Source organism: Lissotriton vulgaris, chromosome 6 (assembly GCF_964263255.1).
Source record: "Lissotriton vulgaris chromosome 6, aLisVul1.2, whole genome shotgun sequence".
Classification (NCBI taxonomy): domain Eukaryota; kingdom Metazoa; phylum Chordata; class Amphibia; order Caudata; family Salamandridae; genus Lissotriton; species Lissotriton vulgaris.
The window spans coordinates 231,349,501-231,376,461 of NC_141694.1; the positions used below are offsets into that span (position 1 = coordinate 231,349,501).

The following is a 26,961-nucleotide window of genomic DNA, read 5'->3' on the forward strand; positions in this document are numbered from 1 at the left end:
CTCATATTGAATTCAGAAATCTAAAAGCTGCTGTAATTTCCTGTGGGGATAACATTTACTTGACCACACAGTAATCCGTTATTGTCACAGCTTGACTGGAGGGTCATGCTGCGCCTCCTCTGGTTTTGGTCCTTCAGCTACTGAGCTGCCATCATAAGTGGTCTCCATTTTGTTAATATTGATGCATTTGCTACTTGGTCAATTCCAATCAAGGCCCCAGGTGGTTTTACATTCGTTATTAGTGGTATAAATGATAATGTACTTGAGTCTACACAAAAAAGGCACAGAATATCTTAGTAGTGTTCACCTACATATTACAATGCTGCCTTTGGTTTTGTAATTTGATTAATAAAGGCAATCTGCACAGTGAGATAAACCTATGATATTCTTGTCTGCTATATCAAGTAGGGCGGTCATATAAGGTGACTGTTTATTTTCCTAATGTCATTAGCAATATCAACCACTGCAGTCTATACAAGGAGAAAGCTCATGTGCTTAAGAAGATAGCCATCGAAACAATGTAATTGTTTGAACAGAATCCAAATGGTGATCTTCAGAGCTCAAAAATCCAACCAGCTTGACTGGGACAGAGTTTATCACCTCAGATAGGATGTAGGGTAGTAAAGATCTTGTCCTGCTCCCAGAATGCACTAAGAGGAATGGTGCCTACGTAGTTACCATCAGGGAGGTACATTTTCCTGGGGTAATGCTGTGGTGGGAAACCTTGTGAAATCCCTGTAGGCAAGCCCTGGTTACATTGTTGCATAATGAGAAAATGGGTCTGGGCAGCAGTCATCCTCCAGCTCACGTTCACTGATTATACACCAAGATGTTCACGAGCATCTATGGGTTGCACCAAAGAAAGCCATACTGAAGGTGATTGCAGGTAATCTTTCATCCACACTCCTTCTGCAAGGCACATTCATTAGGACAACGCAATCCAGACATTTTCAGATGTTCATATAAGCAATAAACACAAAAGTAAACATTTAATAACGGACACTGGACTAAATTTGCATGCGGAGACGAGTATGCCTAGCATGTGGGTTCGGCTTCTGCACACAAAAACTGCACACATCCACCATCTAGGACCTTGGAAAATGAGTCAATGGTAGAGCTGTACCCCTGACAGTGGTGAGACTAGTTTAGGCTCTCTAGTATCCTAGGGTATACACAGGATATTTTTGGGGAGCGTGCCCCTTCTGGTTTGAGGGCACCCTAGATTGGGGGCTCCTCGAATCAGACAAATAAAAGAATCAGAACAAACTGGTGCAAACGAAAATGTCCGGATTATGCCATCTGTTCATTAAGAAGGGGCACTAGCAGAATGTCTAGCAACTGGGTTTCTGGCATTGCTGCACATTAAAAATAAACTAACAAACCGCCTTCAGTGCTTAGAGTAGCTCAGGTACTTCTACATGGATCACTGATCCCACTTTTCATTCTTTAAATGCACAAGGCATAAGATTCAGAACCATGTTATTATAATACTGATAAAGCTAAATTATTTTTTCATCCTCTGTTTATTATGAACCACTGGCATCTCAACTACTATAGGCAGTAAAGGTATAAAAACAAGACACGTTTATGAGCAAGTTGCTTGCTCTTCAAACATAATATTGTAACCGCCTTTGAGCATCCAGCCATCTGCAGCACGTTCGTGACTTTTTACTTTAAACTTATTCTCCTTTTATGGGCCCCCAGGCAGACTGACACACTACAAAAATGTGATGCCATCTCTGCAAACCCTTTGTGTTATGAGAACATTGTCCTTTTGGGAAACTTCAACTTATGAAAGGATATTATGAGTGATGAACGGCATGGAAATTCTCGCAGTCAATGGTGTATTTTATGATTCACCTCCAAACATAAAAGAAATAGTTCCCATATGAGACATATTCTTAATAGGATGATTTTCAAAAACTAGGTCAAATAAAGTCGTCATAGAAAGAAAACTTTCAGTTAAGGCAATGGCACACTTGTGGATTTTTTTCAAAGGTGGAGTCAAGAAATTCAGTGAGAAAATCAAGCAAGCAGAAAATCAAAATTGCATTCCCATAACAAGATCTAATATTTAAAAAATATGTTACTGATATTTAATTAAGTAATTTCACACTTCAATTGTTTCTTCTCTTCTTTTGAGGACCAAGGTAAGAAATTCAGTCAACATTATTTTCTAAAGTCAATTAGACTCGTAGGTTTTTTATGTAAGCTTGTACAAACGCATTTCAGGTTAATAAGTAGAAGTAGGAGTGTAGAATATGCATAGGTTTTTCATATTACAAAATGCAATCTGCATGGGAGTGTTGACGAAACGAACAAAAGAGCCTTTAAAACATCATGTAAACAGGTTGTTAGGAGACCATATTTTTTACAAAGATGGGATACGGGTTGATCATTATATAAATCACAGATAAAGTACAATGATGGACAGCTCTTTATTTAAAGCATAATTAACTTAAAGTGATGAGCTTATCACATAATGATAACACTGTCACAGAAGGCAAGTGGTTGATACTGTGCAAATTCTTAAGGTATGAAAATTGATGCATATGCAGCCACACCCATGACTAACTTATCCAATTCACTCAAACACAGCCATTTTATTTGGCCAACAATCAACTGGCATTAGCCTCTATCACTTTAGAGCCTCACACATCCACAGACGACTTACTTTCTGACAGCAAGGAGCTCCAAAGTCCTCTACTGAAGCAAATATATCCACGATTTAGTTTCCAATTCAAATGTAGGGGTGGAAAAATATTATTTAACAGGATGCAGATCTCACCATCCCTTTGGCAGCACACCATTCATATTCTTCCTGCTCACTGTATTCGAAAGTCTTCTAGAAGAGATCTAAAACAATTACCAATGCTCAGAAGTGAATCCTTTCTTCAACATTGTGAGAAACTGGGTTGCTGTTTGAGCGCAGTGTTAACCCTGCTCACGCCAGAGGGTGGACCACAAAATCACTAAATTAACCTGTGCTTAACCTTCTGGTATCTTTGCACAAACACAGTCTGGCTTAACTTAGAAGCAATGAGTATAGTACTTATGCAGTACACAAACAGTAATTAAGTGAAAAGACAACACAAGAAAAGTCCCACACCAGTTTAGAAAAATTGAGTCAAAGCTAATAAATTGACACCAAAATAACAGAAATGCAATTACTAGAACCAGACTAATGAATCTGTAAAGCTTATAGTCAAAACTAGCAGCTAAACGATCAAATCACCAACAGCAGCCGTCTAGTCGCGTCACACCACGTAAAAGTTGAAAAATATGGCAGACTGCAATGGAGTGCGAGTCAGATACAAGAAGTGGATTGGGCCGAGGTGGCTCCTCTGCGTGTCGCCCCACTGCTTCAATCTGCAAGTTCAATAATAAAAAAAAAACCGATAATAATGCTCCATTATTATTTCTTTTTTTTTGTATTGAGCTTGCAGTGGAGGCAGTGGGGCGGGCCTGGCTCCCTTCCTCATCAGGAGGAGTGGTGGATGCACCTTAATTGTGCATGTAGATTTGGCTGGCCCTCTTGGGCCGGCCAAACCTACATGCTCACTTTACATGTTCTCCACCCAGGCTGCGTTACAGCCAGGGTGGAGAATATACCCAGGCTCCATTTCCCATCTGAGTGCCGAACCACGGCACTCAGACCAATCACAATGCTGCATTGCAGTGTTGCGATTGGCTGGGGTACTGGGTGCTTGCTTTCTTGTTCCTGTGTGGAGGAAAGTCGACAGGTGCGATGAGCAGGTACGTTTTATTGATCTTTTAACCCCCCCAACGCCATTCCCTTCCAGCTGCTACTGGCTCGGTTGGCCATTACCCTCGGACTTAGAAGAAATTCTGAAGAAAATGTTTTGAGAAGATAAAGTTCAGTGGGGCAAGGCTGCAGGCGGAGTCCAAGGAGGAAGCATCATCATCTGGAAGCTGCTGAACAAAGCCGCAGATACAATTTCTTAGTTTGACTTAGTCAATGCTTTTGAAGTCGACAATCTCCAGCATGATGAAGTTGGAATCTGAAGCTGACCAAAGTTCCACAGGCTGTATACCCCCTTGGCGAAGGACCGCTGAACAGTATTTGCTGCTGTGGAGAAGAACATAGCAGGAGCTGCCGCAAAATCAGGCCAACCGGCGATGCACCTTGGGTAAATAGACCAGCAGATTGCTCCTAATCTCCTCTTGGTTTTAGAGCAGTTATAAACCAAACATTGTTGGGAAGAGAAATTAATAGGACTTCCAAGGATGTACTGCTAAGAAAGAAAACGGAACAAGATCATACATGGTTTTAAGATTATTAATTTTGTTAGCTCATTAAATCATCTCTTGCCATTTAAACAAAAGCAGGTAATGCCCCACAAGAACCCTACTGGATGGGTCAGCCACGCAATCCATGACCCTATTGAACCAGGACTGAACCTGCAGGGCTGCCTCACCAGCTGATATAACCAGGAACACATATTCAACTCATAGCCTACATGTTTCTTCTATCCCGACAACGTAGGGCAGCACAGAAGTATGACCTGATCTATACCAGCTGACAAAGATGGTAGGCCAGTCTTGCACATAGACAAAGGAAGCAATTAAAAATAACATAACGTGTATTTGTAAAGCGCACATTCACCCCCAAATGGTCATCTTGGTGCTGAATAACAGATGTTTGCTGTGTAAGGTCAATTGTTGTTAACTAGAATTCTCTACTACTTAGTAATCCAGATACGAGTTACTTGTATGGTTTATTCCATTTTCTTTCCATTGGTTGGCACATATGTAATCATCAGAATGTTTAATGTGGAGACTAAACGTGCCACCTGCCAGGAGGGCCCGACCACCAATCGAACACCAGACTGTAACTACACCAGCTGCGGAGTGAACCCCCATTGAAAACCTTGTGATCACTCTTGTAATCTCCGACACTATAATTCACCAGCAGTGTAAAAGGGCTGTTAATCTACGACCCTGCGGTTTTGCTGCAGCATAAACGGTTTTATAAATAGAATTTATAATAGAAAACGGGCTGGTAATAAGTCCTCCGCTTCGAAGTAGGTTTTCTCTCAGCCGAACCTGCAGCGGATTTTAAGGTAGCGCCTAGAAGAATCCTCTACTTGAAAAATGAAGACGAGTGAAAGAGAAAGATGCCACCTCTGCGCCACCCCTCGCCCTTAAAAGGTACCCAGTATCTGATTACCTGGTCAGTGCAGCCGGCGCGCCCCCTTTCAAAGCAGGGGAACTCATGGGAAGATGAAAGCACTATACAAGTAAACACGCAGTGTTTCTTTTGCCCGCGAGCAAAAAAAATGACTTGGGCGCGCATTCTTTAATTACACCGTTTTATTAGCGAGATGCATCAAGTGATAAAGCAGGGAGCATCTGTTGGTAATAAAATGCGCATTCCGATTGGAACCGAGTTTAATCTGCCGGTGGATAACGTGGGGTCCGCGGCGAGCTGCCTTTATTGTCTGCCGAGGACACCCCGCCCGCACAAAGTCAGCTCGGAGCAGCCCTCCATAAAAGTGTTTCAGTCAGGGCAGGGGCAGGGATGGGGAAGAGGACACCATCACCGAGCAGCAAACACTGGTTATACTGTGGTATAACGGAGGAGGTCTGGTGACGTCGGAGGTTTAGAATTCTGTCAGCAGCAAGCAAAAGAGACAAAAGAAAAGCGAAGTCACGTTTCTGTGGATACATCTGTTTGCCCTTTCTAATATAAATACTGTTTTTTTGCAGAAAAGAATCTTAAAATAACCAAATACTCCAAAAATGTGCTTTGGTAGAAAAGGCTAACAATACAAATAAGTGGCAGCCCCATTGTTTAAGGTTTGTATGACAAAAAAGTACTGTGATGAAAGCTAGCATATTTTTTTTTACTTCAATGTGCGAATAATCAAACATTTATATTTGTGGAAGAAAGCGTGCTAGTTGGACTGTAAGGGAAAAGAGATGAGGTCAAGGGACCAGGTTACTCATGGTGTACCCGAATACTGGGGTTCTTACCCGCACTGAGAAACTCCATCTCTGTATCCCAAATTATATAGATCTATGTATTATGAAAACGAATAGCTATGTAGCAGAGAACATGTAAACGTGATGTAAAAACATCCAGTACTTTCTCAATTACATGTTCCAATTTCCTCTCTGTCACATTCTGGTCTTGGAATCAAACTGGACGCCATATGCATAGCATTCATCTTGGTACGTCACACCCTGTTGGAGAAGTTTTTACTGTAATAACAAAGTTCTAGGTAAAAAAAAAAAAAACGACACTGCCCGTGGGTCCAGATCCACACTATATGAAATGCCCCAAAAAACGTTTTTAAAAAACATTATTATTCGAGTAGTACATTTAGCTGTGGCTGGCACACACATTCAGGAATACAACAATACACTTCAGAAACCATGTACCATTACTCCTGGGAAAAGTTACAGTGACATAACTACTTGAGTTATGCAAATCTGCAGCTGCGTTTTTTTCTGGGTCTTGTGGGTTTGACAAGCAACCGATCATCTGATGCATAATTTGCAGATGAAAAAAAATGGATTCTAGATCACAGATATTACAAGTGATGACAAAAGTGGTCACACATTACAGCGGAAGGAAAGGGCGGTCGCAAAGGTTGACTAGGCCCATTCCAGTTGCTTTCTTTGCGGTATTTGGGTGTTAAACTGGTAATAATTAGGTGAAACATTCACCCAGACAGTGTTAATGTGTTAGATTGACAAAATAACGAAGTAATACTGTCGAAGAATATGCAATATTATGCATGCATGCATTCGGATCTGCAGCGTAAAACAGACACTTCATCTTCATTTACAAGACCTTCTACAGCAGTGCAGGCTGGCTATCTGTAGACTCCATGAGATAATTCACTCACTGAACTATCTTTGTTTGACAAAAGAAATATGATAGTGACGTTTCTGTTTCAGATAAAAGCAAGCAAGCACCTCAGGAAAAGTCGGATATTTCGAGAATTCTGCCTAGGATAAGTAAAGGAAGCAATGTTCAACAAAACATCAAAACATTTCAAAACAGCTGAACATCCAACGACTTTTAGCCATTTCCAGTGCAGAACTGACGAAATTCCATAGTTCTGGGAGTCAGAGAGTTGTTTCGCCTCCTGTAGGCCGAGGCGAATCGCTGGAACGAGCAGTGAGCAAGTGGATATAAATATAGAGTGTGAATAATAATCTCTGGAGTGTCTGCAGATAATTTAGCAAATCTCGGCTGAGGCCTTAAACTAAAAAGTTCTTGACGTTGTGTTTACATAAATCTAACAGTGAAGACCTGAAAGACATAATGAAGTGCAAAGAAGCACGTCACAAGATCTAAAGGTTGATCGAAAAATAAGTGGAAAAATTACATATTATTAGCGGATTTCCAAATCACTCTGAACAAGTAAATTCTATCCTTCTTGCAGTTGCCAACAGAATACAGAGAGCAAGCTTCACTCTTAAAAACAAACAGATTTGAATTGTTAACCCCTTCCCTGCGCATGACGGAACCACGCCGTCATGAGCCACGGGCGGCGTGTTTTCATGGCGGCGTGGTTCTGTCATGCTGCGGGCGCTCCGCCCACGCGGCACTGATTTCCCGCCTGTGCGGGCGAATTAGTGAGTGGGCGGGGTCGTGGCGGAACCATGCCGTCATGAGCACAGCTCGCCCGAGACTCATGATGGCGTGGTTGTGTCATGAGCACGGCGGTGCCGCGCTCACCCCCCAGCTCCATAGCAGAATTAGCTCCGCGGCCAAGGGGTTAAGTCACCAATCCATGAAAGTCTAGTTAGGTATCATGTTCAGGCTACTTTTACATCAAATGATTCATGAAGATGAGGAAACTTTGACAATTTGAAATTGTACATTCCTATTAGGCTCCAGGGTCTATCATCCATCCACACCCAGAAGATGATCTCATTGCTAACATATGGCTTTCTGGAGCTGGTTGCATGTGGTGCCTATGTATTCTCCAATAAATAAATATATACTTAACCTATGTGTGGTTAATTATTTTGTACATATTGTTAATTCCTTACACAGGAATTTACAATACTCAACTGTGCAGCAGCCTTTCCACATTCTTCCACCAGGGGAATCTTGTTCTGCCATAATTTTATGCATCACACTAAACTATGGTGCCACCAAACACACAGATTGAGGCAAAACATTGGGATAAAAGCAACAGCCCGGACAGAAGTTGTGCATAGGCAGCTTGTATGAGGTTGTAAATAAGAAGTGCAACAACCTAAGACCACTGACTGTCTCTCCCTGTCCCCCACCACCATGATCAACCCTCACGCCTAGCAGATGATGTCAATACTGTCAGCCCAGCCAACTGGTAATGTAATAAGAAAGTAGAGGACAGATCAGCTATAAACGAGGTACAAAACAGTAAATAAAGTTCCTGGATCAAGCGCCAATTGTCAAATATGTGTCCTTTGTCAAAGATCTATAATGTTATGATCTATCTCGCCCACCACTTCCACAAAATAATAGCACCCATCTACGGAAACTTTACCAACTCACCACATGGGAACAAATTAGCACACCATCAACTACCACCCTGATGAACACCAGCCATTGAGGAGCTACCACTGACTTGTGCACCCACAACTCTTCAACCTCTGTAGCAACGAGATCAGCAACCAACTGACCACCATCCTCAACACCTCCATATCAACAGCCGCCTTTCCTGGTGCATGAAAACACATGGATGTCACACCCTCCTCAAGAAACCTTCAGCAGAACCTAAAGAGCTCCAGATCTACCATCCCATCTCCCTCCTCCCGTTCCCTGCCAAATTCCTAGAGAAGGCCATCAACCTCCAACTGACAGAACACCTGAAAAGAAACTGCTGGACCACTTCCAATCGGACTTTAGAGCCAACCACAGCACCGAGAGAGTGCTGATCGCAGCAACAGGGGACATCCGAGCACTCCTCGACAGAGAAAAATCAGCTGCCCTCATCCTCCTTGATCTCTCCACAGGTTTCAAAACAGTCTCCCATCACACACTCATCGTTCGTCTACATTAGCATAAGGAAAACTGTGATGCAGGCCCTCATCAACTGTCGGCTCGACTACGCCAACACACTTGATACCGGCACTACCAGCATACTTAAGCAAAGTTTCCAGACCATCCAGAACGCAGCGGCCAGACTGCTCCTCAAGCTCCCCAAGAGGACACGCATCACCCAGCATCTGAAATACCTCCACTGTTTACCTGTCCAGAAAAAATCTCAGTTCAAGCTCCTCACACACGCCTTCAAAGCCCTCCACAACCAAGGACTCGACTACATGAATCCCCGCCTGGTCATCTACCAGCCAATCAGAAACCTCGACAGAGCATGGAACACTCTCCACCTCCGTACCTCACACTCGCTGAACCACTTCAGGAAGGAGCTCAAGGTCTGGATCTTCAACTGATACCTACAGCACAGGGCCTGAATGCCCACTGGGGTGATTATTCATGCTATACAAATCTACTTAATTGAATGATTATGGGCATATAACGTACTTACTTTACACCTGGTAATCAAAAACGTATAAAATGAGCCCGACTGTAGCGAATGTAAGGTTCAAGTCCATGTTTTATTGGCCTGTGCACCTTATTTCTATTCAATAGTCCTAAAAAACAATTAATGTTTGCTATTAAGGTATTTTTTGTAATTAACAGCGATTGGAGAACTTGAGAGACATCCCCCTTATACTCTCAGAACACCATGCGACCATCTCTTTTCTGTTAGTTGATTACACCACATTATGAGTTCATAAACGACCTTTGCCATCAGTTTTTTTTCGTCGTTACCAGAGTATTTCTTTTGTGGAATAAATCTTTATCGAAAAAACAAAGATGCTTCAAGAAAACCAAGGATAGCAAGCTTCTCTATGACTAAAATATACTGATTGCAAGACAGATCTGTCCTCCATCCCAGAGAAAAAATATTATACACAATTCAAGGTTCCGTTTTGGATAAATTACAGAAGAGGCAGGACAGTGGAAATGCAATCATTTCAGGAATTCAACAGAGTACTGTACTCTATTTTTGGCTTCTGCAAAACCGGTCTAAATTATAAAAAATCGAAGCTGTTCTCACACTTCGTGTGCTCCTCAAACAATAGTCACACATTTATTGCCAAGACATCATGCTGTGATAAAAATTGAGGGAAAGAGCAGACCAACATTTATGTAAATTTGTTCTGGATCACAGACAAATACAGAATTGCAATACAATATTGGTATTCACTTACGCAAGTCGTATCACAAATCCTGCAGACAGAGGATTAACCAAGTGTACTGCCACTTATCCAGCCAATCCCATTATTCATGCACACTCGCCACCTGAAAGAGAAATGGAAATCTCCTTTTAGAATTAAGCATCAGGGAATGAATCTAATTGCATTTGAATCATTTGTAGTCCTTTCACTTTACAACGGCCAACCAGACTCCCCGCATTACTATGGCCCAACACCGACAATCCAAAGAACAAACATCAGTTTCTTCATCCTGTTCTGCATGTTTTTAGCGCTTGCGATTATGCAGTCAGCTATAGTAGCAACTGTAGTTATAGTTGAGTTACACACACCTACTAACATTTTTGATTAGCTAATAAATTTGGACTTATTTGACGAACTTGTATACAATTTTCAAGATAACGTGTTAGGCTGCTTCTTTTCCCAAGTTTCTTCCAGATTGGTCAAAGAGCATAGTTTATTTGAGGGATGGATTGAGGAGAGAACACGGCTCACATTCAAAGTACCATCATTGCTCAAGCACACAAAAATTATTGGACAGATGAAAACAAAACTTGGAAGTAATGCCATGAAATTCATTTGTGGTTTGTTCTATGTATGTGAAGAACGCTTAGAAATATTAGACGAAATGAAATACAGCACGAATATCCAAGATCTGGAACATGTTTGAAGAACAAAACTTGAAAAATCCCAAATGTATGTTTGCGAATCCGCAGAACTAGTTTACAAATCTCGAAGAACAAATATAAAATAGAGCTTTTCTCTGCTCCTAACATGGGGTAAGGAGGGGAAGTGAGAGTCGCAAGTCAGGTGGGCCAATCCAGGAGTCATAAAAAATAACAACTTGTTTTGGCAAATCTGTGCTCACTGGTAGTGAGCCAGTAGCAGAGGATGAAAAAGATCAACTTATGGCACTCCACTTCTGTATGAAAGAGCATCCTGGACTACCGACTTGTTTTGCCATGTACAGCAGTGTGCTGCAGGCTACTAATAAAAGCCCCCCCGCCCCAAGAGCAGGGAGTGGAAATGTCGGTGACGCTTTTTCTTCTCTCCACCCCCATGAAATCTCTCCATTCTGGCCCAAGGCCGTGGGAATTTATCTAGAAACATGATGCCCAATGCTGCCCTTATGCTCTCCACGTTTCCTGAAAGAGCAAACCCAATGCTGCAGTCGGTTACTGCACAGAGCGGACATCTGAGGTAATCTGCTGATCGAAAGGCGACACCCTCACAGGACCTTCTCAGCCACCCATTTCTCTGAGGTCAGCAACAAGGTACTATTAAGCTCAGAAAAAGTAACAACTGATATTTACAGGGCATAGAAATGACAGCAGGATATGAAGAGATATAGATAAATGAAATAATTATTTTTCTTATTTTATATGAGAGTCTCTTCACACCTTTCATGTTTCTTAACCTAGCTCCCGGGCAGGGCATCAGATATATGTCTGTGGGGCGCTCCTGCACATTTCTTTGATGCTCACGGGCCAGGTTTAGAAGTTGGGTGGGAAAAAAAATTATAGTACACACACTCTGTTAGGGGTATCATCATGATGAGTGGGTAGCTGTGGTCAGCTGACTCTTGCTTCACCCAGGTAATTGTAAATGTATACCATTCATTTGAACATTTGTAAGCGCTATAAATTAGAAGTGCTACTACTATCCAGTGTAATGGCATTCACTTTCCTGACCTCTGAAGGGTGGACCCATGAGTTTGCCTGAGTTAGCCTTGCCAGGATTCAACTTCATGACCTACAGATCTCCCTCATTGGTGAGCACAACGACAATGAGCTTTCAGGTTGTTTGTCCCAAACATAGAACATGTTGCCTAATCGTTTAAGGCTTGGACTACCAATAGCTTTAGCTGTCTGTAGGCAGACCTAATTTGCCCCATACATATCATTTACTTAGAGTGAGCTTTGGGTCAGCCCGTTGTTCCCAATTGGACGGTGTTACTGCTTATCTCAGTTGATGTTTATATTTTCCCACTCTAGTGTAGCAATTCAGCATATTAGAATGGTAAATTATAAATGGCTGCCAGGTGAGATAATGCTAGCACATGCCACAATGGATACACACACATCAGCCATCTTTGAATTATTTGCCAGATGGCAGCTATGAGCGTGCATGCATCATGACAGATGGGTCTTGAAGCATGCGCACACATTCGAATGTGAACAAGCATTTGCAAAGCCAATAGCTTTGCCTTTTAGAGTCGAGACACATTGGCTATCTTTTCAGCATTTCTACTTTGCACCTTGTTAATAAAAGGAAGCTAAATAACTTCGCTTATCAATAGCCATAATGGGTCATTATATGTCATGGGCAGAGGAGAGTCATGACATTAATCTTTATTTATAGATTTTGCCTCCCCGCGCCCTAACTCATGGGCTGGCAATTCTGTGGCCATCGCTCTCTTCCAATAAGTAGACTTGGTTTGTGAGTTGACCAGAATTCATGTTTTAAGGGACAATTTATACTGTGCACGGTTTCCAAAGTCTATTATTTCTTAGAGTTCAAAGAGCAACAAGAGAAAACCTACGGGAGCGGTCAGGCTAGGAGCAGAGGGGCTTTCAGGAACATTATTTTCTGCATCCCTACTATCTCTCATAGAATGTTCAAACTACATTGGGGAGAGGATGTGGTGCAGCAGCTAGAGCTGCTGACATGGGAGCTGGGGACCTGGGCACGAGTCTCGGCGTCTGCTTAACATCCTGTGATTCTGGGCAAATCACTTAATATCCCCGTGCCCATGGACAGCTCTCACAGGTGATAAGCTGCGCTACATATATCTAGAAATTTAAGTGGGTCAGAGGGGGAAAATTCTAAGCAAAGGAGGATTTAAACAGTCTCATTATAGGCGTGGAAGCTGTAGAGGGAATTATTTCCTCTTCCGTTGGATTGAATTAATTTGTTCACTGCTCTTGCTGCAAAGCTGTGGGAGTTGACTTTTGGTGAAGTCATGGAATGGCCAGCATCCTCATAGGTCCTTTGGCATCGCTTTGGAGCTTGATTTTCTGTCACCAGGGATACAATTCCCACTGTAATTACATAGCTCTAGTGATATCGTTCACTGAGTTTATACATTACACAACAAATGAGACATAATTATAGGACCCACCATCTGCAGGTATGGTTAACATACATTAATTAATAGCAATGGCTGACTTTACATCACACGCAGTTAACCCCCTTCTTGAGGGTCACCAGATGTTGAATTCAATGCACAATTTATTTGTGTGAGTTAGAACCAGATGGATGGAGATTCCATACACATTTCTAGAGACGATTTATTAACATAATAAGCAATCATTTAAGGAACAGAATGTTTGGTCTGCTTGCTAAGAACCCATATCTATATAGCAGACACATTATTCTGCAAAGAATTGTGAGGTGTCTGTATTGCCCCACTAGTCTGTCTCATTTGGTTTGCAATGTGTGGCCTCCAAAATACATACACCTCTTATTAGATTACCTCACAGAGCTACATCACAAGGATTCTATTCAATGAATTCAAAGAAGCCAAGGCAAATCACATAGGAAAATCTGAGCTCCACAGAAAAGCAGAGATGGCAAAAGGGGCCTGACAAAGATAGAAATGAACACCACTAACGAGACATGAAACAATTACTATTGCACCGGGTAAGAGAACTCCCTTTGAATAAAGAGAATAAACTCGGCACCAAAAAATGACTAAAGTGCAGCAACTACACTACCTCTCTTCACGAAAATGTATCCCCCTATACCAAACAAACACTCAGATATATACGCATTACCTTCATTCATGAATCAAGTATCTACTAAATGTCCCAATAATACCGAATGCAATAACCCCTTAATATACAGAGCGCTACAAAACCAAACAGCCTCAACACATTTTTCCACCATATTAATACAGACCGATTGGGTTTAAAGGTGCTTGTTGTACGAACAATGAAACATTTTTGGGGTTTATCATCAGAAGCCTAAATGAATGCCCACATTCTTAATATTTAATGCACCACACGTGGAGGTAGGACAATCTCACGAAGTACCGCTGCGCTGGTATGTAGTTGGAAATTGTGACTACCTGCGACTTTCCTCACTGAAACATCATTACACTAAAGAGCTTGCATGTTTGCATGCGTATACTGTGGCGCCAACTATAATATGGGCACTTATCAAGCCAGGTCAAAAGGCACTTCAGTCCAGAATTCAAAGAAATAATCTCTGAATTAAACACAAAGACTGTGGTAAATGTCTCCACCATCTTCAATATCTGGCAACTCACTAAAACATGACAAGACCTTATGTTCAAGTCCTACCCCCCACAACATTGATCCTTCAAAAGACTTAAGGGATCGTTTAAAAGAGGGCAAGCTGCCAGCCAGCACAACAGATTGGTGGATGGAGGTCTTCGGATCTCTCCTGCCAGTGGAGAACCAGGAACCATATTTCAGAGAACTCCAACGTGTTGGTGGGGAGAGTTTGGTCCAAAGTGCTTCCAAGGGTGTGGAGGAAGCAGTTTCAATAAAAATGGATTAATATTATTTTGTACAAACACCTAAAGAGGGAGTTTACTTCTGCAAAATAAAACATTAAAAAACAATGGCCTTGACACATAGGGAGTTTTCTCTCTTTGCATTTGGAGGTGGTGGAGGATGATGCAATGATTGTGTTTGCTGCAAGGCATGGCAGATTCAGGCAGAAAAAGCCGTGCAGCAGAAGGTTCGCTCCAAGTAGGGAGGATCGTCCCACACACAGACCAGACGGCCCTGTGGCTGATGGGCCACTGGGTCAGGGGTTTCCAAGGGAGGGTCGAGCTGAGGGTCCGCCTTCAGAAACCCTTCCGCATACTCTTCTGTTTTATTGTACTTTTCTTATGTGTTATCATGTGAAAATCAGAAATCAATCCACAAAGTGCCGAAACTGCCAACAATTGACAGCAAGCCTTTCAGTTAGTGGTGATGAAAAAAACAGCAGTACGATGCACTCTTTTTTTTTTTTTTTTTTTTTTTTTTTTAAAAAGTGGCACGTGACACTATGCTAGAGCTTTCGTAGGTGTGTTATGCATGGCACGGGTGAGGGAAACCTGCTAGAAAGCAGCATGTTCACAGACTTTAGAAGAGACATGCTGCTTGGTGCTGACAATACACATTTAAACACTGCAGCCCACCAAACGACTGTACACATGCCAGGCAACCGATACAAGCCAGTAGGAAAACATTTCTTCATTGAGATGAAAAGACCAGCATTATGCACGCAAATAAACCACAAATCATGTGACCCGTCATTTCATTTTGGGTTTATAATGTACACAGAAGCAATCTGACTCCTCAGCTGCAAGAAATGTGCTGATCTGGAAAGAACACGGAATATTGCACGCAACCCGGGGATGGAAATGTCGGCGGAACTGTAGAATTGTTGCTGGGTGGGCAGATGAGGGAGGAGACCTAGAGAGGGGAATGTGAAAAATGAAGTGGTTATTTTGAAAAGTCATCAAACTTCAACATACTTGTCCCACATGTAGCTGACACATCTGGGCTGAGGCAGCTCCGTCCAACTCATCGAAATGGACACAATTATCAGATTTGCCACATCAAGGCAGGAAGAGTGGCACAGATAGCACTGAAAACCCATCCAAGGAAAACAATTCGGGGCACACAAGGGGAAAGTGAAAGGGATAGAAAACAACATAAAATGGGGTGGGGTACAGGAATATACCAAAAATAAACAAGCACAGGCAAAGCCCTTAAGTCTGACTTTAGTGTGCTAATGCTTTCAAATGCCGGGACAAATGTAGCTCACATTCATTTATGCATTAAAGCCAGATCTATGTAATTTGCTGTGCTTTTTCTACAAGATTATCCAGTTGATGTAATCACTCAGGTGTCCCATTTCTGGTGTTTTAAGTACGCGAGTAAGAGTCAGAAATCCTTCTATGATGATAGGAATACAGATCATATTTTAGAAAACTCATACTGTCCAACAACAGTTTGGAGTGTTGTGTTCACATTTTTGTGCAAGCCAATCTTATCAATTACTTGCACTTTTAGCACTGCTGTATGATAATTTTTCGCATCTTAGAGCCGTTGTATAATGCAGTATGTGCATGTAGTGTGAGATCTAAAGCCAACACACTAATGATGGCACATAGATGGCATATAGTGGGCTTCTTCAGGGATCAATTATTTCTACCTCAATGCGAAACGAGAGTACAAAACAAGCACAATAAATTGTGATTCTCCTATTACCATGACTAGAGAATCTGGATTTCATTAAAGACACAGAGGCTTACAATATGCATTATCTCATTGCTAACTATGTCCACTAGTAGATGTATGCTGCACGCCTGAAATAAAGCTTTGCTGTTGCCCAATATTGTGTAGTTGTCTGTCAGAAAACGACTATGTAATCATGTGGTACTATTTTTTCTTAAGGAAAAGATCGGAGTGGAGATGTGGCCTGGCTTCCAGGGGACCTAGGGACTCGGGTTTGAATCCTGGCCTTGGCTCTTGACTCAACATTCTGTAATTCTGGGCAGATCACTCAAACTCACTGTGCTTAAAAAATGTGAAATTTAATGGACGTAAAATCTATTTGTGTAAATCCCACTTGATGTACAAGATCTTGTAAACTGTCTCCCAACCCTTCACGTAACGTACATCTCTGTTGTTTCATAGCAAGGCTTGCGCTATATAAATACTAACACATACCTAATATTGACTATGTGCAGAACCACGGCAATTACGCATTTGCCACAATCCTTCATCTGCTGCATAATCTGCACATTTTAATGAAACAAAAAAATAATTGTAGCTTAAACGGATCAAAAGTTAATAAAAAAGAATCAATACGTTGCCATGCAATGAAAGGCCCTTTGATAAGTTTGACTGGTCATCCTTTTGTTGTTTATTGCTAAATGTGGGTGTTTCAATGATATTAATAAGGTGCAACCAATGCTCAGACAGTGAGAATGACACAATCCCCAGATACGCCGCTGCTTGACATCCCAGAAGCATGCCCTATCCATCCTTGGTGACATACCATGGTTGTGATAGACTTGTTTTCATGGGTCACTGTGGTCTTGAACTTTCCTTTCATTTCCAGCGGCTTGTCCTGTCCATAGGCGAAGAACGTGATTTTGATGGGCTGTAAGAGGGGTTGCATGGATTTGTACAGAGCAGCGGCCATTATATTTATTGTGGCTCCAGTATCCACGACAGCTGTGATATCCTGTGCCTTTAACTGGATACGGCATTGTGTCAGGCGCCTGCTTCTGCTAGATGCGGCACCAATCATGTGCAACTTGTGCACCGCCCTTTCTTCTTCGTCGTCATCATCCATGTTGCTTCACTCACCGCCTCCCTCGGGTACCGCGCTGACCACTTGCTTAGGTTTTCGGTACTGTTTGGAGCGGCACACCTTTTCGAAGTGAAGGAACCATCCGCAGCCAGTGCATTTCTTGCCCTTTGCTGGACAGTCAGCTGCTTTGTGAGGAGGGCTGCCACAATACCTGCAGTATCGCTGAGTCCCTTGCGGGCCGCTGGCAAATGCCTTCTTGTTGCGTCGGTCTGTCGGCTTCGTTGTGACTGCATTTACCAGCTCCGCTTTGACTGGTGACTGCAGTGCCACTCCATGTGTGCTGCCCTGGCCTTGGACAGCTCTTTCGTCCGCACCAGAATTAGAATATCTGGTAGTGGTTTGCTTGATTATTCCAGAATCCGCTCACAAAGCTTTACCAAAAAACCACCCTTGCATAATTTGCCCTTGGATCTCTTCCGTCTCATCTCTAAACCCACACGTGGATGCCAGGATTTTGAGTCTGGCATGGAATATGTCTAGGGATTCGTCAGGCAGTTGACAGGCTTGACGAAAGATGAAGCACTCGTAGTCTTGATTGGCCATGGATTCGAAATGGCCTGTGAGCGCATTGATGAGGGTATGGGGAGTCTTGGGCGTCACCTCCACAAGAGTGTTTGTAATGCGGTGAATGTCCTTCCCTCATAAGTGAAGCAGCATCACCCTTTTTTGATCTTTAAGACCCTTCAAGGCCTCAAAGAATATAATGAGTCGTTCCACCCACTTCTTCCATCGTGAAGCTTGGGCAGATGGAGATCCCTCCACCACAAATGGTTAAATCAGGTGAATTGTAGACATCATGAGCCTCTGCAAGATAGTATAATGCCAGTACACTGCGCTTGATGCTGAACCCTGCTTCCCAACGTGACTTGAAAATTCGCCAGTGCTGTTGCCACCAGTTTAATGACCTTCACTGCTAGCAGAGATCGTAACCCCTTGTTATTTCAGCCTATGCAGGCTCTCAGGACGTGGGGTAGCGGGGTAAGGGTGAATGCTTTCCCCACTAGGTCAGAATTGCACTGGCCACGTCTTGCAATACCCTTAAGCGCTGCAGGACCTCTGAGGGCAGCACGGTGCACGTGCCTGATGCACTGCGATCTTCTGGACTGCTGCAGACTCCAGGTGTGCCGTGCTCATGCGCGCGACCTGCCATTGTGTGCAGGCCCAGAGAGCAGCGTCAGCGTCTTTAGTAACACACGGCAATAGAACGGCTGTAGCTCGTAGGGAAGTACCGCACGCCAATGCGATATAATCGCTCCTGACCTGGACTGCAGAATCTCACGGCAGGGGGCATCAGCAGCTAGCTTTGGGGCACGAGCACTGCAGGACCTTAATCATCTGCACACGGGCGCCCCAGCACAGAAACACGGCGGGAACACGCCCGCCCTCGTCGCCAGTGTGATGTTGTGCCTGGTGGGGCTGTAATATGTGCACATGTGTTACACGCGCTCTCACACGAGCGCAAGTCAGTATTAAACTACACGCGCATTTGCATGCGCGCATGTTTTCCTTCAAAGTCCGACTTCATGCGCACACTCCCTGTTAGGTGCGCATGAAGTCTAATGTTATGTTATGTATTGATGTTTGAATATGCATTCTCGTGAGGGCGATCTAACTCTCTGGCATGGACAGTTTCCTTTGTCAGTTGCTGTTCATGGCCCGGAGAGGAAGGACGCACTCCCGTGGTGTTCTGCTTATTTACTTAAATAAATCCATTCTTCTAATCTACTGCTTCCTTTGGATTACTCATTCTTGGAAAACCTCATCTTTACAATTGGCGACGTTTTTCGGCGTTTTTTGTGGATTTAACATCAGGATTTAACATCACCATTTATTTGTGCTGTGCCTCTCTCGATCTGCTTCTTCAACTGCTCCCTCTGTTCAACCGGAAAGAAAACACGTGATCAGCTCAGAGCTTCCGACTCTCGTTTCTCATAAAGGGGTCTGCCTGCTTTACTAAGACTCCTTCCAATTGGGTTTCTTCGCATGGTCACACCCCCTAATGAAACGATTGGCTGTTCACCTTTCCCTGCTTGTTTAAGGAACTGGAGCACGATCGTTTACCAGAAAACGATTTTACTGGCTTTAAAAAAAAGAAATAAAACAATCCGGAGGACATTTCTTCTCGTTAAAGGAACTGTAAGTCTAAATATTTTTCTCTTTACTCCCTATTTGTCCAGGAGAAAGTAAGCACTTTATTTTAATTAATAACTTAAGTAAAAGGAATATTTAAACCTCATTTATCAACTTAAATTCCTGTTTTTCAATGGCAAAACAAGAAATCTTTCAATTAGAACATTTTTTACCTCATCAGGGTAAACCCAAAGAACCCTGGAAACTATGGATTAAATCTTTTGAAAACTATTTGGTAGCCATTGACGCAGAGGATTATTCTGCTAAGCGCAAACTTGCTATTTTATATAATTTTTTAGGAAGAGTTGGACGTGAGACTTTTAATAATTTGCCAGTCACTATTCCACCTCCAGATGGAGGTGAAGGATGGAATGTATATACAGATGCTATCCAGAGATTAAATAAGAAATTTTTGGAAGAGCCAAGTGTGATGCTTGAAAGATTTAACTTTAGAAAGAAGAAACAAAGTTCAGATGAATCCGTTGAAGACTATATATCAGTTCTCAGGAATTTAGCGTCTGAATGTAACTTTGGTGCAGAATTAGACTATCACATAAGAGACCAATTTGTTTACTCTTGTTTTCATAAGAAGATACAAGAAAGGATTCTCAGTTGCAGAGACCCAACCTTGACTGAGGTCATTATCATGGCAAAGGGAATAGAGAGGTCCATCATCACCTCTTCTTGCTTGAATCAAGACAACGTTTCGCATATTAATGTTGTTGAACATGATGCTTCTGTTAATAATATTGCTTACAGATCACGTTTTTCAAAACCTTTTCAAGTGAGACAAAACAAAACTCCATCATATTGTTACAGGTGTGGATCTAAAACGCACTTAGGTGATAGTCCCATTTGCCCAGCCTTAGGCAAAAAATGTACTAAGTGTGGAAAAACTGGTCATTTTTATAATGTGTGTAAAAGCAAGAGACTTGTCAGAGTCAGTTCTCTAGATACTAGAGAAATTTCAAATGAAGACTCTACTGAACATGGTCTCATTCTTTCTAATAGTATGGAAAGAATGATGCTGTCTGTTGACATTGATATTGTAGATTTAAATTCTTCTTCAGAGAAAAAGGTCAAAGAACCGTTAGCTGAATTCATTATTGGTGATTTAAAATTAGAAATGATGGGTGACTCTGGAGCACCAGTCACGATCATTTCTGACACTTTGTTTGAGAAACACTGGCCCGGTAAAGTATTAGAGGAATTGGATATCATTCCCAAAGGTTATACGGGTAAAAAAATTGTAATGTATGGGTATTTCATTGAGTTTGTGTCTGGTTTTGGGAGAAAAATTTCAACGAAAGTTTATGTTGCACTTAAAGGTAAACTCATTATTGGATGGCAAGATTTAGCCAAGAGGGGCTTAAAATTAGTCCCTGGTTCTGAAAATCCCATTCAAATCAATAATGATGTTGCTATTGATGTCATAGATAGTGTTACTATTGATGTCATAGATAGTTCTGAAACAAATGATGCTTCTTCTTTCACAGGTAAAATTTTAAAGGAATTTGCAGATGTGTTCACATCACGCATTGGTAAGATTACCAAGGTAGAACATTTTATAAAGTTAAAAGAGAATGCTATTCCCATTGTACATAAAGCTAGGCCCATTCCCTTGAGCGTGAGAACCGATCTAAAAATGTTACTTGATAAATTGGTGGAAGAAGGGATCATAACTCCTACAGACTCCTCTGAATGGGTGAGTCCAATTGTTATTGTGCGGAAAAAAGATAATTCGATTCGTTTGTGTGCTGACCTACGCTCACTTAACAAAAATATAGTGGTAGACTGCCATCCACTGCCCAAAATTCAAGATCTTTTATCGAATATTGCAGGCTCCACATGTTTTTCTATCCTGGATTTGAAATCAGCATACCATCAAATTCCTTTGTCCACTCCTTCTACTGACCTGACAACCTTTATAACACCTTTTGGTGCATTTAAATATCTTAGGTTACCCTTTGGTTTAGCCTCTGCGGCGAGCGTGTTCCAGAGGTTCATGGATCACATGTTAGCTGGTATTGCTTCAGTTCAGGCTTACCAGGATGATGTCCTTATTTACTCAAAAAACAGAAATGAACACGTTACTACCCTAAGGAAAGTACTTGAGAAATTTAAGGAATTTGGAGTTACACTTGGTACAGATAAGTGCAAATTTATGGTTCAGTCACTAGATTATTTGGGGCATACCATCTCAGCTTCTGGAATCAGTCCCAAATTTTCTCTTACAAAGGCCATTGATGAAGTAGCTATTCCCAATACCAAAGATCTGCTTAGGTCATTTCTGGGAATGACAGAATATTATTCTAGATTCATTTCCAACTACGCCCAGGTGGTTCAACCATTACGCCTCCTATTGAAGAAAAACATTCAGTTTACATGGAATGATGATGCACAGAATGCCTTTGAATTAATTAAAAAGTTAATTCTTCAGGCTCCTGCGTTATCACCATTTTCACCTGGTTACAAATGCATACTAGCGGTGGATGCGAGCCAAAAAGGTTTAGGAGCTGTCTTATCCCAATGGGTGAATGGGAAAGAGAACACTGTTGGTTTCTCTTCCAGATCCCTCTCTATTGCTGAATCTAACTATAGCACAATAGAGAGGGAGGCTTTGGCTTGCACTTGGGCTGTGGAAAAGTTTAGGACTTTTATTTGGGGTACACAATTCGATATTCTGTCAGACCACAAACCCCTAATTCATTTACTATCAGGCAATGGAACGGGTAAAGCTTCCTCAAGGTTGGTAAGATTATTATCACGCCTACATGAGTACAATTTTATTATCAAGTATATCCCGGGTGGTCGAAATGGCAGAGCGGATTGTTTGTCAAGACTGTCCTTAAAGGATGACTTTTTGCCTTCAAGGTTTGATGACGTGGAATGTGTGGTTGCCACCATAGAGGATGTTATCACTGATCTTCCTCACATAACAAAAGATGATTGGTTAAAAGCGGTTGCAGAAGATTCTACGCTTCTAGCTGTTAAGAATATGATTTTAACTGGCTGGCCTAAAGAGAGGTCATTACCATCTCCACTAAAATCTTTTGCACAAGTAAGTGAAGAACTATCTATAGTTGAGGATTTAGTTATGCGTGGAGACTTAGCTGTACCTCCTTTTTCTTTACGGAAAAGAATTTTTGACATAGCGCATGAGGGCCATTTAGGTATAGGTGCGACAGCTAGAAGATTGAAAGAAAGTTTTTGGTGGCCTGCCCTAGAGTCTGACGTTACCAAATGGGTAAATGCTTGTAGCACATGTCTGGTCTCAGACAAGCACTGGAAGATTGCAAAACTTCCGTTACACAACGTACCAACGCCTGAAGAAGCTTGGTTGAAAGTCGCAGTAGATTTTGCAGGCCCCTTTGATCTACTTCCCAATGATAAAAAGTACATCTTGGTATTGGTTGACTATTACTCAAAGTGGGTGGAGTTTGAGTTTTGTTCTTCAGCTTCTTCTAGTGCTGTGATCAACTTTTTATCTAGAATTTTTATGACTGAGGGTTTTCCCAAGGAGGTAGTAACTGACAATGGTTCTCATTTTACCTCGACAAGTATGGAAACATTTTTTTTGTCTCACGACATCAAGCATTTGAAGGTTGCTTTGTATTCTCCAGCAGCTAATGGTTTAGTCGAACGCATGAATAGGGTCATAAAAGAAGGAATACAGACAGCTTTAGCTGAGAGGGTTCCTGTGGATGTATTTCTAAAAAAGAAACTTTGGGCATATCTCACTACCCCACACACGACCTCTGGAGTTTCCCCCTTTAGACTTTTAAGAAAAAGGGATCCAAATGGTACCTTGTGTCCTTCTTGGATCAAGGATTTAAAGAAAGGTGACAACTCATGTTTGGTTTGTAAGGACAAAGAAAGAATGCTCAAGACTGTGTCTTTCAAGCAAGCTGCTCAGAAAAAAAATTATGATGGTAAGAAATGTAAAACTGATTCTGATTTTGTAATAGGAGATTGGGTATTGATCAAGTCTCCGATGAAAGTAAAGAAAGGCCTTTCCAGGTTTTCTCTTCCAGTACAGGTGTTGAAAACTTCAAAGGGCTCTTTGTTTCTTGGGCAAAAAGGTTGGTGGAGTAAGAGAGTTTTGGTGAAATTAACGCCAGATCAAGCAAGAATGATAATTGATAGAAAAGAGGTCTTAACTGATGATTTACACTTTTCACATTTTTTGGAGGATTTAGGTGTGCAAAAAGAGTTTCCTCTTGAACCTATTTTTGAGCCTGAACTTATAACTGTACAAAATGAGTTTCCTCATGATCAACTTGAACAGTGTCAGGATCCAATACCGTCAACTAATTCCTTTAGTACTGATGTTGTGTGTACTGATCAAGCAAGACCAACACGTAATTGCTCCTTTCCTTCTAGGTACAAAGATTTTTATTTATCTTAACTGTCTTCATTTGTTTATGAAAGGGGAAGGGTGATGTAATATGTGCACATGTGTTACACGCGCTCTCACACGAGCGCAAGTCAGTATTAAACTACACGCGCATTTGCATGCGCGCATGTTTTCCTTCAAAGTCCGACTTCATGCGCACACTCCCTGTTAGGTGCGCATGAAGTCTAATGTTATGTTATGTATTGATGTTTGAATATGCATTCTCGTGAGGGCGATCTAACTCTCTGGCATGGACAGTTTCCTTTGTCAGTTGCTGTTCATGGCCCGGAGAGAAAGGACGCACTCCCGTGGTGTTCTGCTTATTTACTTAAATAAATCCATTCTTCTAATCTACTGCTTCCTTTGGATTACTCATTCTTGGAAAACCTCATCTTTACAGGGGCAGGAACTCGCTGTGTCGGGCAAGCGGATCAGGAGGTGAGGCCTGCTAAACAGAAGACACGGAGCCACAGGAGTTACTAGTGATGTCTGCCACGTACAAGCGTCTCCTGACATCATGTGCGCGGTAGCCGTATTTATTAATAGTATGTCACATGACAGGTACCATACCACACGGCCCGATCACAGCAGGGGAACACAAAACAATATCCCTGTCAGGATAGGCATTCGGGGGCGCCCTCACCTTTGCTGCTGTTGCATCACAGCCGCAACATAACTACTTCCTGTACATACATATGTATGTACGTACGTACGTACGTGCCTGTGTGTTTCTGTCTATCTAGGAATCGCTGTCTACGTCTGTCTCTCTGTGTGTTTGTCTGTGTTGTTGTTCTGTGTTCTGGTGTATTTTCGTATAATCACTTTTTTTGCTTCATTTGAACCAACTGGGTATCACAGCTGACTAAAGAAAACTTGGGACTGGAAGCATGATGCCCTTCTGACATAAAAGAATATGGCCACTCACCTTACACGTCAGTCTGCCTCTTTTTCTGCTTTGTCTGTAGGCTTTCTAGGTCGAGCCTACTGAACAACGCATGCAGCATGGCTAAAAAATATTCGCAAATATAATAGGTGAGAAAGGAAAACATATTGGTTTTGCCAATCCTTGTTTTTTGTGTGTCTATCTCTCTCTGTATTCATTTCTCTGTATTTGCTTCGTTGCTGGTGTGGGTACAGGGAGACAAGGCCGCTTGGATCACAGCATACATTTTTGGGAGTTAGTATAAAGCTCCTGCAACATATTTATTTTCAATTGTGCTTTTAATTATCGCTGTGTGCAGTCTTTTAGTGAAGCTGGGGTTTTTAAGAGATTAATTATATATCCAAACCAGGTGTTGTAGATTGATGTCTTCTATCAAAATCAGGTGTTTACCAGCCCAATTATCCGTGGTCCCAGCTGGACGCACGTGCCAACACCTTTATTCCTCAAAGAAGGCCCCATCTGGGTTTCCATTCTCCATTTTGCTTTTTGACTAATTGGCAGAGATTGTTTTTTCTTGTTATGTTCCGGTGTGAAGCCCTAAGAATGCAGTCCCATTCCAAAGATCATTTGCTTATGCATCACAGGAGTGTAGTAAATTAGCACCTTCGCGAAGAGCAGTGGTGGAAATAGAATAAACCTCCAAGGTATTGGAGCTGCTCTTTGCTTAAGGACAGCACGTAATTATGAGAAAAAAAGTGTATGTGCAAAAAAGGTGCATGAAAAATAATACATTAACAGGGTTACTAAAAAATGTGTTTTTTGTTCACGGTCTGACTTCAAGTCACTGGGCGTCTACGTCAATGGTCATGACTCCCCTGCTACACTTTCCAGTCAGAGTCATTCATTAGCCTGTGTTTGTCTATGCAAGTCTGACTGGATGTGCCAGCACAGCAATTGGATTAAATACGTAGCAGGCCGGCCCACCACCGCAATTCCCCAAAGGCTGTGCATTGCAGATTACAGTGAGCAGTTTTAAGTACTTAGGTATCCACATCACGCCAAGGCCCGATTAATTTATTTAAAAAAATCTTATGACACCCTATGTTTCCCTTTTGAGACGTTCCAGGGGTGGCATAAGGTTTAAGGAATGTAGAGTGCCAGATGTTAAAAAGTGGCTGCTGAATGTTAAATTGGCTATGGTTGTTGTGTGCACATTGAACATGCAACACAAGACATGCCAATCAGCATACTCAAGAAACTCTTACTGGTTATTGAGAAAAAGTCAGATGAAGACCTACTGTGAAAGTGGGAGAAGGACATTTAATGTGCACTATCCTAAAGAATACTGTTCACACAAAAATCCATGTAAAAGAAATAAAGCGACGAATCTGGGAGTTTGCTGAAGTCAATAAACTATCAAACACTTCTCAGACTGCTTTCCACACACTTCGTAATGCTGAGGTTACCCTCCCTTGGCTGGTCAGAGAATCTTGGACTGATCCGCAAACAGGAAGGGAGAGTTGCTTTCATTCTTTTAGACCTCAGTGCCAATATTAATAGTGTTTAGCACTCCACGTGAAAACTCTGCTTCTACACTTTTGGTATACATGATAATGCTCTAGACTCGGCCTCCTCATTCCTGGAGAACAGAACTCAGACTGTTCATCTCCCTCATTTACTCATATAAAACGGAGTTGAGGCTGAGAATTTCATATTTGTGGACCCGCCCCACCCTTCACCGAACACCTGAAAGGTGGCAGCATGCACTGATTTAATGCCAGTGCCAGTCAAATCTACAAGCGATCTGGGATTTGGTTTTGAGCATGAAACTAGTTTTAACAGCAAGTTAACAGGGTTGCCTCTATGTGCTAGTAGTATACGAGGATGTCAAGAAAGGTCATTCATCTTCTAAAGATTCGCTGACACAAGGCGTCGCCTATAGAATAAACAATGGCAACTC

The 26,961-nt window shown here is 42.0% G+C and overlaps 1 long non-coding RNA gene across 1 annotated transcript in view; it reads right to left on the minus strand.

Moving 5' to 3' along the window:
• Nucleotides 1–26,961, minus strand: part of LOC147707061 (uncharacterized) — a 242,441-nt gene that overhangs the window by 106,004 nt on the left and 109,476 nt on the right. The window contains exon 2 of the long non-coding RNA XR_015296606.1: nt 10,246–10,336. This is a non-coding gene — a long non-coding RNA (uncharacterized LOC147707061). The remainder of the gene's footprint in view (nt 1–10,245; nt 10,337–26,961) is intronic.